At 42.4% G+C, this 12049-nt stretch overlaps 1 protein-coding gene across 4 annotated transcripts in view; it reads left to right on the top strand.

Moving 5' to 3' along the window:
• The first annotated feature begins 267 nt into the window (after window positions 1-267).
• The window catches only part of cdk17 (cyclin dependent kinase 17), a 233546-nt gene continuing 221764 nt past the window's right edge, over window positions 268-12049 (top strand). For 2 of the 4 annotated variants that reach the window (XM_063072254.1, XM_063072251.1), the window contains exon 1: window positions 268-406. The gene's annotated coding sequence lies outside the window, so the exon portion shown is untranslated. Of the gene's footprint in view, window positions 407-612; window positions 856-12049 lie in introns of those variants that run through there. The other 2 variants (XM_063072253.1, XM_063072252.1) reach the window with 2 other exon arrangements.

Raw genomic sequence — 12049 nt, 5'->3', positions numbered from 1 at the left:
TGTGCAGCAGGGGGAGCCTCACCACCCTCTCGACGTTAGTCATCGAAGTGTATGGCGGCCTTTACTCGGGCCTAGGGAATTCTCACGCCTCTCCGCCGCTCTCCAGCGTCCCCGAACGCCCTCGCAGTCTGACGTGCTCCCTTCCGTTTGCCGGCGCCGGTCCGGGGCGCGCCGTCACCAGCGGTTTCCGCGCAGCCGGTGTCGCCGGGTAACGCCACGGCTCGCGCTCCGCACCACGCCGAGGACTCTGGGATAGAAACGGCCCGTGAGTGACCCGCTCGAGACCGTAACCTGGGAGACGGGCGCGTGGCGACGAGGTGGTCTGCGGTAGCTCTTGTCGCCGATAACGGGCGGGCAGCAGCGGCGCGCTACCGGCCGAGCTCGTTGACGCCATTATCCTGCACAGGTAAGGTCTCAGGTTTCGGTTAACAGGCGGGGAGCTCGGGGGTGTGGTGAAATGTGGCGGAGTCTGGTTTGTTGCCGTTGGCCTTGGCCTTTTTTTGTTAGTTGTTTACTTGTCGGGGTTGGGTTCAGTGACGGGAAGTGGAGGGTCTGAACTGGCGTGGGCGGTGGAGGTAGGAGTGTGTTACCGGGCGGATGTTCGTGTCTCGGCCACTGAGATCAACAGGCAACACCGTGTGGGAAGAGGCAGCTGCCGTGAGATTCCTGGCCCGTGATCTCATCCCCAGTGAAGGAGCTCCAGCCCTGTTCAGACTCATCAGCAGCGCCTACCACCCCGGGGCACCTCCGAAACACCTGGATCTCTACGGCACTGCTAGCGGTATCAGGGCAACCCAAAGCACTGGCGAAGTACTTTATGTAAAAGCCACAGGGATTCGTCCATGACACCACCAGGTACAAGTGAGAGCTTTGTGTGGATCCCCCGGGGAATCTTGTAGATTACCATCTTCCCCAAATTGACTCGTTAATTGTATTTTAAAATAAATTGCTTAAACGCTCTATCCAACTCCTTGTTAGCCTTGTTAATTATTTTCCCTCCAGTGCGTATTTCTTGGAAGGCCCTGAATACTTATCTCTGCAGCTCATAGATTTCAGTTTCACCAATTTATATGTTTAATGAATTTGTCCTTTCATCTTCCTTTATCTTTCGTCAATCACTTTATAATGGTAGATTCTGATCCTTCAACGACTTGCAAATATTCCACCTGCTCAGTCTAAAGCCACAGGGATCTTGTACACCTTTATCAAATTTCCCCCTAGCTTTTTTGTTCAAAGGAAAATAGGCCCAGTTTCTCTCATTTAGCTTGGAGCTAAAATCTCTCAGCTATGGAATCTTTCCTGGTTCTATCTGGACTTTTCTCAATTTGTTAATTGATAATTATTATTACTGAAGAATGGGCACCAAAGTTGAGTTTACACTCCCAGTTTTTTCTGAATATCCATTTTCATTTTCCCTTTGTTGTATTACTTTACTTAGGAAACTCAGGATTTGTATATTTCACTTTCATTACTTGAAAGGGTTGCTAGGCTTCAACAAGCTGCTGTTCATTCAGTTATATCTTTTGTCTGAAAGTTAATGAGTTTGAACCTGGATTCAAATTCAAAATATTAATGGCAGTATGATGTGAATTGTATACTATAACTTGCTGAAACCACTGTTGTTGGCTGAATCAAAGGTGGTGATGAATCAGCATATAGATTCAGGGAGATTAAAAATCTGGCTGAATGGTGCCACAACAACCACCTCTCACTCAATGTCAACAAAACTAGAGAGCTGATTATTGACTACAGGAGAAGGAAAGCAGGGGTGTCTGACCTATTCCTCAGACAACACCGTAGGAAGAGGTAGGTGCCATAACATTCTTGGCCCGTAATCTCATCCCCAGTGAAGGAGCTGGCAACCGGAGCCCCAGCCCTGTTCAGATTCATCAGCAGTACTACCTTCAGGCTGAGCTGCCAGTACCAGGGTAGCTCCGAAAGACCTGGATCTCTGTGGCATTGTTAGTGATGTCAGGTGTTCCTTCGGACCCTACGGAAGGTGTGCAGACATTGCCAGGATCCTAGCAGAGACATTTAAGTCATCCTTAGCAATAGGAGAGGTATTGGAGGATAGCCAATGTTGTTCCGCTGTTTCAAACGGCTCTAAAGAAAACCAGGAAATTATAATTCACTGAGTCTGACATCAGTTGTGGGAAAGTTATTGTATATACGAGTATTATGGACTGATTAAGGATAGTCAGCATGGCTTTGTGCATGGTAGGTCATGTCTAACCAATCTTATGTAATATTTTGAGGAAGTTACCAGGAAAGTGGGTAAAGGCACGGCAATAGATGTTGTCTACATGGACTTTAGCAAGGCATTTGACAAGATCCCGCATGGGAGGTTGGTCAAGAAGGTTCAGTTACTCAGCATTCAAGCTGGGGTAGTAAATTGGATTAGACACTGGCTTTGTAGGAGAAGCCAGAGAGTGGTAATAGATGGTTGCCTCTTGACTGGATGCCTGTGACTAGTGGAGTGTTGAGAGATCGGTGCTGAGTCTGTTGTTTGTCATCGATATCAACGATCTGGATGATAATATGGTTTACTGAGTCAGCAAATTTGCAGATGAAACCAAGATTGGGCATAGTGGACAGCAAGACTTGCAAAGGGATCTGCATCAGCTGGAAAAATGGGCTGAAAAACGGCAGATGGAACTTAATGCAGGTAAGTGCGAGATTTTGCACTTGGGTAGGACCAACCAGGGTAGGTCTTACACAGTGAACAGTAGGCACTGAGGAGTGTGGTAGAATAAAGTGATCTGGGAATACAGGTCCATAATTTGTTGAAAGTGGCGTCATAGGTAGATGGGGTTGTAAAAAAAGGTTTTGGCGCATTGCCCTTAATCAATCAATGTATTGAGTACAGGAGATGGGATTTTATGATAAAGTTGTATATAAGACATTGGTAAAGTCTAATTTGGAGTATTGTGTCACGTACCTGCAGGAACTATGTAAATAAGGTTGAAAGAGTACAGAGAAAATTTACAAGGATGTGGCCAGGTCTGGAGGATCTGAGTTATAAGATAAGATTGAATGGGTTAGGACTTTATTCCTTAGAATATATTCGTTAGAGATTTGATAGAGTTACATGAAATTATGAGGCATATAGATAGGATAGATGCAAGCAGGCTTTTTGCTCTGAGGTTGAGTGGGACTACAGCCAGAGGTCATGGGTTAAGGGGAATGGAGAAAAGTTTAAGGGGAACATGAGGGGAAACTTTTTCACTCAGAGGGCTGAGAGTGTGGAACAAGCTGCCAGCACAAGTGGTGCATGTGAGCTTGATTTCAATGTTTAAGAGAAGTTTGGATAGCTATGTGGATGGTAGGGTTTATGGAGGCCCATGTCCCGGTGCAGGTTGATGGGAGTCGGCAGTTTAAGTTGTTTCAGTATGGCCTGAAGTGCCTATTTCTGTGCTGCACCTCTATGATTCATCAGAGGTGGAGGGGGGGGTCAATCATTTTAAATTCCTCGGCGTTATCATTTCAGAGGATCTGTCGTAGGTCTGGCGCGTAAGTGCCACCGCAAAGAAAACACAGCATCATCTCTACTTTCCTGGAAGTTTGTGAAGATTTGGCAAGTCATCTAAAACCTTGACTAATTTCTGTAGATGTATACTGACTGGCTGCGTCACGGCTTGGTATGGAAGCTCTAATGCTCTTGAATGGAAAAGCCTACAAAAAATAGTGGATACAGCCCAGTCCATCACAGGTAAAGCCCTCCTCGCTATTATGTACATCTACAAGGAGCACTGTCCCAGGAAAGCAGCATCCATCATCAAGGACCCCCACCATCCAGGCAGTGCTCTCTTCTCGTTGCTGCCATCAAGAAGAAGGTACAGGAGCCTTAGAGGTCCCTTACTACCAGGTCCTGGAACAGTTATTACCCTTCAGCTGTCTTGAACCAGAGTGGATTTCTTCAAGCACCCCAACACTGAACTGATTCTACAAACAATGGACTCACTTTCAAGGACTCTACAGTTCATGTTCTCAATATTAATTACTTATTTATCTATCTATGTTTTTATTTTTCTGTTTTTTTATTCGTACAGTTGGTTGCCTTTCAGATATTGGTTGTTTGTTAGTCTTTGTTGTGTGCAGTTCTTCATTGATTCTGCTGTGTTTCTTTGTATTTACTGTGTATGCCCACAAGAAAATGAATCTCAGAGTTTATATGGTGACGTACATGTACTTTGATAATACATTTACTTTGAACTTTGATGACCAAGGCAGCAAGATATGGTCCTTATCACAAAGAGTTACAATATCATTACACTGGAAGTTTGACCTTGTATTAGTTATTTCTAGATGTCCTTTTTTGGAAGACAATAACCTGAATTACAATTTATTTCTGAGAACTGGTCAAGTCAATATTGGTTAGTTCATTTAAGGATAAGAAGGCAGCTTAATCCGTTGAGATCTGTGGTGATGCAAGTTAGTCTTTTTTTTAGGAAAAATATGAATTATAGGGCTTGTTTCTTCGGAGATAGAATTGAAATGTGTTATATAAGAGCAACACGGACCTGCGTTGGATCAGATTGAAGAAAGATGATGTCTTTATAATTATAAAAGGGCACGATAGATTCAACTTAACAGCAAATAGTTAAAATATTAAATGTTCTACTGGGAGCTGTGGAGGCAAGTAATCTGTTGATTAGTTTTTATGTTATCAGTACTTCATATCAGCTGATATTGTAATTCTGAATAGGAAAACAAAAATGGTATGTCAGATTTCCTTCATAAATCTTATTTTCAAAATCTTACTGCTAAGGTATATGATGTGTGACTTTACAAATTATGTAATCAGTAGGTTAGGCTGATCAACACCAATAAGACTGACCAGTTTAGTGATATAATTATTTCTGATGACTGGAAATGTGAGGGTGCAGTTTATTTACTGTAGCTGAGAAATCACATCGATTCGAATGGCATTCACTTGTGGTTTCATGCTTTTCTTGTCATGTTAGTGGATTCATTTGTATGTTTTAGATAGGTTTACAGGTGGCCCCAGTTTTCTGAACATTCGCTTTACGAAACCTCGCTGTTATGAAAGACCTACATTAGTTACCTGTTTTCGCTAACAGAAGGTGTTTTCACTGTTACGTAAAAAGGCAGCTAAGCTCCTCCCCCGGAACTGCATTCTAGCCTGCATTGCTTAAACACGTGCTTTATCTCGATTTATTTTGTGGATCCGTTAGCAAGATGAGTTCTAAGGTATCGGAAAAGCCTAGAAGAGCTCATAATGGTGTTACACTTAGCATAAAACTACACATAATTAAGCGTTTCAATCGTGGTGATCAAAGTAAGGACATTGAACTTGCCTGCGTCCACTATTCGCATTATTTATACGCAGAGAGAAAGAGTTTTGAAAGTTGCCAATGTTGCTGTTGGTTCTGCTCGTAGCAAAGTGGTCTGTCTTAAGCCTGATTTATATTTCTGCGTCAACTCAATGCCGTGACCTACGAAAGTGACCGACAGGCGTTGTGAGCATTTATACTTGTGCGTTGGTATGTCTGCGTCGTTCTGCAATTCGGGCGCATCGTGTGTGCGCGCACACCTGCCCGTGCAAGGCATCATGGTCATGGTAGTCTTTCTCAGGGTAAACAAGAAGCGAGCGTCCTTTTTCGTAAAAGCGAAATGTGTCCTCCATAATATCGGAGGTCTGTAAAGCTTTATGGAAAGTATTGCAGCCAGAGTTCCTTCCCTGCCCTTCAGTCGCCCAATGGGAAGCTATTGCAGCGTAGGATGAAATGTGATGCTACCAAGCGGACCAATCACAGTTCTTACGGTCTGTGTTGCTGCGACACGCGGTTACGTTTTGGGAGAGGTGTGCGTCGCAGCAACACAGGCTCTGGTGTAGGGATCTGCGTTGGCTTTGCGCAGTGTTTGCAGCGACACAGTACTTACGGTGTCGTGTTGATGCAGAAGTGTAAACCAGGCTTTAGTCGGCATCCAATAATGGATAAAATGGAAAGTCTATTGCTTGAGTGGATTAATGGGTATACAAAGTGTGGCGTTCCATTAAGTCTTCTTATACTTAAGGAGAAATCAGTCTTTTTAATAAGCTGAAACAGAAAGCACTGGTGATGAAAGTGGAATTTATAGGTTTGATCAGTTTCTGAGGCAAGGGCAGCTTCATAGTTTAAGCAGTTGTCCCCAACCTCTGGGCCGCCGACCGATACTTTGCCGCGATGAATGCAGTGGTGCAGCAGTAGTCGGAATGCACCCAGCACATCTTTAAGAAAAAAGCCGAAATAAACAAGCTAATTAATTAGGTGCCGCCTGGCACGTAAATGTCAGCCCAGATCAGAGACCATTGCCAATTGCGTCAGGTGGTTATTCGTATAAGCAAGTGTTTAACTGTGACGAAACTGCAATTTATTGGAGCTTTTCTGATTCCAGTAAGTGAAACTACACTGTACATACATTATTTCTACTTTATATAGGCTGTGTATTTTTATGTGTTATTTGGTATGATTTGGCAGCTTCATAACTTAAAGGTTACTGGAGAGAGTGTTTCTGCTGGGAGTGCTTGCGCCGTGCTTTTGCTGAGAGCACTTTTGTGAGATTTTTGCTGTGCTATACAGTGCTGCAGAAAAGTATTTCTACTTTTTATAGGCTGTGTGTTCATCATCTCATTCCTGCTTTTACTAAATGTTACTGTTATTTTAGGTTTTGTGTTATTTGGCATGATTATGTAGGTTATTTTTTGGGTTTGGGAACACTCAAAATTTTTTCCCATATTAATAAATGATAATTGCTTATTCACTTTACGACATTCCGGCTTACCACCCATTTCATAGGAACGCTCTACCTTCGGATAGCAGGGGAAACCTGTATTTAAAACAACGGAGTAACTTCAAATGAACACATTTGTGCATCGTTATAACACATGCCAAATTTCAGGGCCTGAAAAGTAGTAAGGTATGATTCCATGCAGTTGATTATTGTACTATACAATATTGTACTATACATTACTATACAATAAAAAAATTACAGTAAGTGTATATAAAATATGTGCAAAGTGAGAGGGAAAAATGGTATGGATTGACTGTCCATTCAGAAATCTGATGGCGGGAGAGAAGAAGCTGTTCCTGAAGCATTGAGTGTGTGTCTTCAGGCTCCTGTACCACCACCACAGGTGGCTGTGAGAAGAGGGCACTTCCTGGGTGATATGGGTCCTTAAAGATGGATGCCACCTATTTGAGCCATCGCCTTTTGTAGGTGTTCTTGGTGCTGGGGAAGCTAGTGCCCATGATGGAGCTGGCTGAGTTAACAACTTTCAACAGCTTTTCCCGAACGTGTGCAGTGGTGCCTCCATATCAGATGATGATCCAACCAGTTAGAATGCTTTCCATGGTACATCCATTGAAATTAGTAACATGTTATAATTAGTGACATACCAAGTCTCCTCAAGCTCCTAATGAAATATCGCCATTGTTGTGCCGCCTTTTAATTGCATCAGTGTGTTGGGCCAGGGGTAGATCTTCATAGATGTAGAAATCCAGGAACTTGTAATTGCTCACCTTTTCCACTTCTGATCTGTCGAGGAGGACTGGTGTGTATTCCCTAGACTAGGGGTTGCCAACCCGTCGATCGCGATCGACCGGTCGATCTTTGAGACTTTCCCAGTAGATCCCGAAGAAAAATCAAAAATAAATACACAAATACTGTTGTAATGTGAGCATTATAAAAGTAATACTAATTAGGATAATGGTAATATAGCAATATTTTCGCTAAAAAGCTGTTTGTAAAGAGAGATTGTTTCCGGGTTGCGGGGGTTTAGTTCTGTTCTTTCTACCCAGTGCGCATGTGTGTAGTTCCGCCGCCACGCACTGCGTTTTCAGCGTAGCCTGTGCTGCATCAAAGTGACCAATCAGATTAGATAAGAGGACAGACGGTCGCAAACATCAATATACGGCAGTGTCCCCAACCTCCGGGCCCTGAAGCATGCAGTGGTGCAGCGGTAGTCAGGATGCACACAGCACATCTTCAAGAAAAAAAGCCGAAATAAACAAGCTAATTAATTAGATGCTGCCCAGCACATAAATGTCGACCCAGATCAGAGGCGACGCAATCGGCAATCACTCGTGATATCCTGATAGCGTGGTGGAGGATCCACGAAAGAAGGCGAAAACATACAAATTCCATCCAGAATGGGAAGAGGAATTTCCATTTACCTTGGTGAAAGACAAGTGTGTATGGATGTTGTGCCACCAAACACAAGCACTGACTAAAAGAGGGAATCTGGAGCAGCACCGCAACACCAACCACCAGGAATTTAAAGACACCTACCCTCCAAAGAGCGCAATTCGTGCCTGGAAAGTTGAGCTGAAATCGGGGTTGAAGGCCCAGCAATCGTTTTTCACAAAACACATGCTGCTCAAAATAAGTCTGCTACTGAAGCATCATTTCCTGTAAGTCACCTTTTGGCTAAACACAAGTAGCCTTTTACAAATGGCGATTTATTCAAGGAAGCAATGGTCATTACCGCAGAGACTGTTTTAATGACTTTAAAAACAAAAACGGCATCACAACTGCAATACATAATGTACCGCTTGGCCCTGCAACAGTGACAAGAAGGGTAGAGTCACCGTCAGAGGACGTGAATATTTTTCACTACAGTTTGATGAATCCCTGGATGTAATGCAAACAGCTCAGCTTGTTGTATTTGTCAGAATGGCTTTCCAGGATTTTACAACAAAGGAGGACTTCCTCACTCTTTTGCAATTAAAGGAAAGAACGAGAGGTGAGGATATTTACAATGAGTTAAAAAATATGTCTGTGAAAATGACATCCCCATTCATAAACTGGTGGCAATTACTACTGACGGGGCCGAGCAATGCGCGGTGTGCGCGTTGATTTTATACCACTAAAAGTCAGTGCCTACTTTCTATGTGAGATTGCATTTTCACAGATGAAAATTATTAAATCTAAGTACAGGAGCTGACTTACTGACAGACACCTCACTAGGGTTGCCAACTTTCTCACTCCCAAATAATGGACAAAAGTAGCATTCAAATCCCGGGACATTTGTGTTTACCCCGAGAAAGACTACCATGACCATGAAGTCTTGCACGGGCACCTGTGTGCACATGCGTGTACGTGCCGATTTTTTTTAACCCCATGAATCGGTTTTGGCTTAATTTTCATTATTTCTACTTTATATAGGCTGTGTATCTATCATATCATTCATGCTTTTACTATATGTTAGTGTTATTTTAGGTTTTATGTGTTATTTGGTATGATTTGGTAGGTTTTTTTTGGGTCTGAGAACGCTCAAAATTTTTTTCCATATGAATTAATGGTAATGGCTTCTTCGGCGTAAAGCATTTCGGCACGAAAGGTTTTATAGGAATGCTCTACCTTAGCGGCGGAAATACGGGACAGTTGGCAACCCTACACCTCACAGACTGTCTCAGACTGGCTGTCTGTAGTTATGAGCCAAATTTCAGGGAACTAGCAGAAAGTATTCAGCCCCAGTCATCACACTGAGTGCAACAGTCAATTTTTATTCATTTATTTTTTGTGTTGAAATAAAATTAAATAATGAAACTTAGAACTAAAGGTGTGAAGTATTGCAATATTCTTAAAGAAAGACAGCTATGGCCTGTTTGATATGCTAGTTACAGTGTTTTCTTGTTTGAATTAATTTGAAAGTTTGACAGAAGTATTTTGTGTAATTCAAATACAATTCGCCCAAATAAAAGGCCTCAAATTGGAAGTACAATCTGAGCTGTTTTTTCTCTAAACGATTTAGTAGGTAGATCTTGCCTTTCACTGAGGTTGAGGTAGGGGATCTTGGGCTTAAAAAGGTTGGTGACCACTACCCTAGACTTTCCCCTTCCTGAAGTCCACAATCAATTCCGTGGTCTTACTGATGTTGAGATCTATCTCGCTACTGTGTCTCCTCATCGCCCCTGTATGTCTCCTCGTCGCCATCTAAAATTCTGCCAACAATAGTTGTTGTTATTTTAATTTTTCTTTAAATGCTGGAAAATAATCAGAAGATAATGTCGTATCAGTAGAAAGATACAGTGTAAAGAGGTTAAGGGTTTCTGCAATTGTACTTGCTATTTGTTGTTCCATTGCAGAAGTTTAAATTAAATTCAATAAATCTGGTCAGGTAATGTTGGGCCTAGGGAGGACTAGGAGAAAAAATGACCAAGAGGTCACACTGGATTTTTAAATTAAAACTTCACTGGTTCAGTCATATCTTTCAAAGAGGGGAACTTGCTTAGTCCTGGGCTGAGTGAAATTGTTTTTCAAAAAAAAATCACATTTCCAAGAGAGTCCATTATCTTTGGTAAACGGGAAATGAGCAATAAATTGCTTTGATATCCACATCCTGACAACATTCACATTTAAAGAATTGCAGTTAGTTTTGTATCTGAGAGAAAATGGTGGTGAATGTTATAATTCTAATATTTATCTTCCTATTACTGTTAGTCAGTAGTCCACCAATTTGGTTTCAATCTTGATCTCTTGGTATTCTTTCCATGACCACTGTTTTCTCTGGAAAACATAAGAGCAACATTTAGGCAACTCGGCCCATCAAGTCTGCTCTGCCATTCATTCATGATGTTCAACATATTATTTTCCCTCCTTGAGTTGTTCGGTAGAACATGTTTGTGCCCGAGTGTGACAAGCCCTCCCATAATGCAAGGGTCACTTGTTTTATCTTTTGTTCTACAGTGGAATCTACATTTATTGGTGTCGTAGTAACTGTTAATCATGTCTAAACAATATATAATAGTGAATAGCAACATACACAAAATGCTAGTGGAACGCAGCAGGCCAGGCAGCATCTATAGGAAGAGGTACAGTCGACGTTTCGGGCCGAGACCCTTTGTCAGGAATAACTAAAAGAAGAGATAGTAAGAGATTTGAAAGTGGAAGGTGGAGGGGGAGATCCAAAATGACAGGAGAAGACAGGATGAAGCTACACTCAGGTTAGAAGAGCAACACCTTGTATTCCGTCTGGGTAGCCTCCAACCTGACGGCATGAAGATTGACTTCTCTAACTTCCGTTAATGCCCCTTCTCCCTTTCTTACCCCATCCCTTATTTATTTATTTATTTATTATTATTTTTTTCCCCCTTTCTTTCTCTCTCTCTTTTCTCCCTCTGTTCCTCTCACTATATCTTCCTCTGGTGCTCCCCTCCCCCTTTCTTTCCCCCTAGGCCTCCCGTCCCATGATCCTCTCCCTTCTCCAGCCTTGTATCCCTTTTGCCAATCAACTTTCCAGCTCTTAGCTCCTTCCCTTCCCCTCCTGTCTCTCCTATCATTTCGGATCTCTCCCCTCCCACTTTCAAATCTCTTACTATCTTTTCTTTCAGTTACTCCTGACAAAGGATCTCAGCCCAAAACGTTGACTGTGCCTCTTCCTATAGATGCTGCCTGGCCTGCTGCGTTCACCAGCATTTTGTGTGTGTTGCTTGAATTTCCAGCATGTGCAGATTTCCTCGTGTTTACGATAATAGTGAATGTACATAATTTAGCTTAATGTATCCAGACCGTGGCTAAATATTAATTATTCTGCAATGTCATTTTACTGCAATGCACTTTGCATGTATGCCATATGCTTCTGTAACCCCAAAATAAGTAATTGATCTTCTTAATATAACTACTGCATATATAAATTGACGGCCGGTGGTGTAGTGGCATTAGCACTGGACTTCAAGACGAATAGTCTCAGGTTCAAATCTGACTGGCCCCTTGCGACTGGTGCTGGGTTGAACATTGAGCTAGCAACTTCGCCCCCTTTAAAAACAAAAATGCTAAGGAAATGAAAAAAATACCGACCAATATGCCTCAAGGTGCGATATGGAACAACAATATATAAATTGGAAGAAGGAATTCATATATACATCCTACTTTTCAGTACTTTTTCAAAGTACGATTGAGTAAACCATCACTTCAAGGTTACAGTACATAGAAACATAGAAAGCCCACAGCACGATACAGGCCCTTCGGCCCACAAAGCTGTGCAGAACATGTCCTTACTTTAGAAATTACCGAGAGTTACCCATAGCACTCTATTTTTCTAAGC

Source organism: Mobula hypostoma, chromosome 20 (genome assembly GCF_963921235.1).
Source record: "Mobula hypostoma chromosome 20, sMobHyp1.1, whole genome shotgun sequence".
In the NCBI taxonomy this organism is placed as follows: Eukaryota; Metazoa; Chordata; class Chondrichthyes; order Myliobatiformes; family Myliobatidae; genus Mobula; species Mobula hypostoma.
This window is presented reverse-complemented; position numbering and strand designations above follow the sequence as displayed.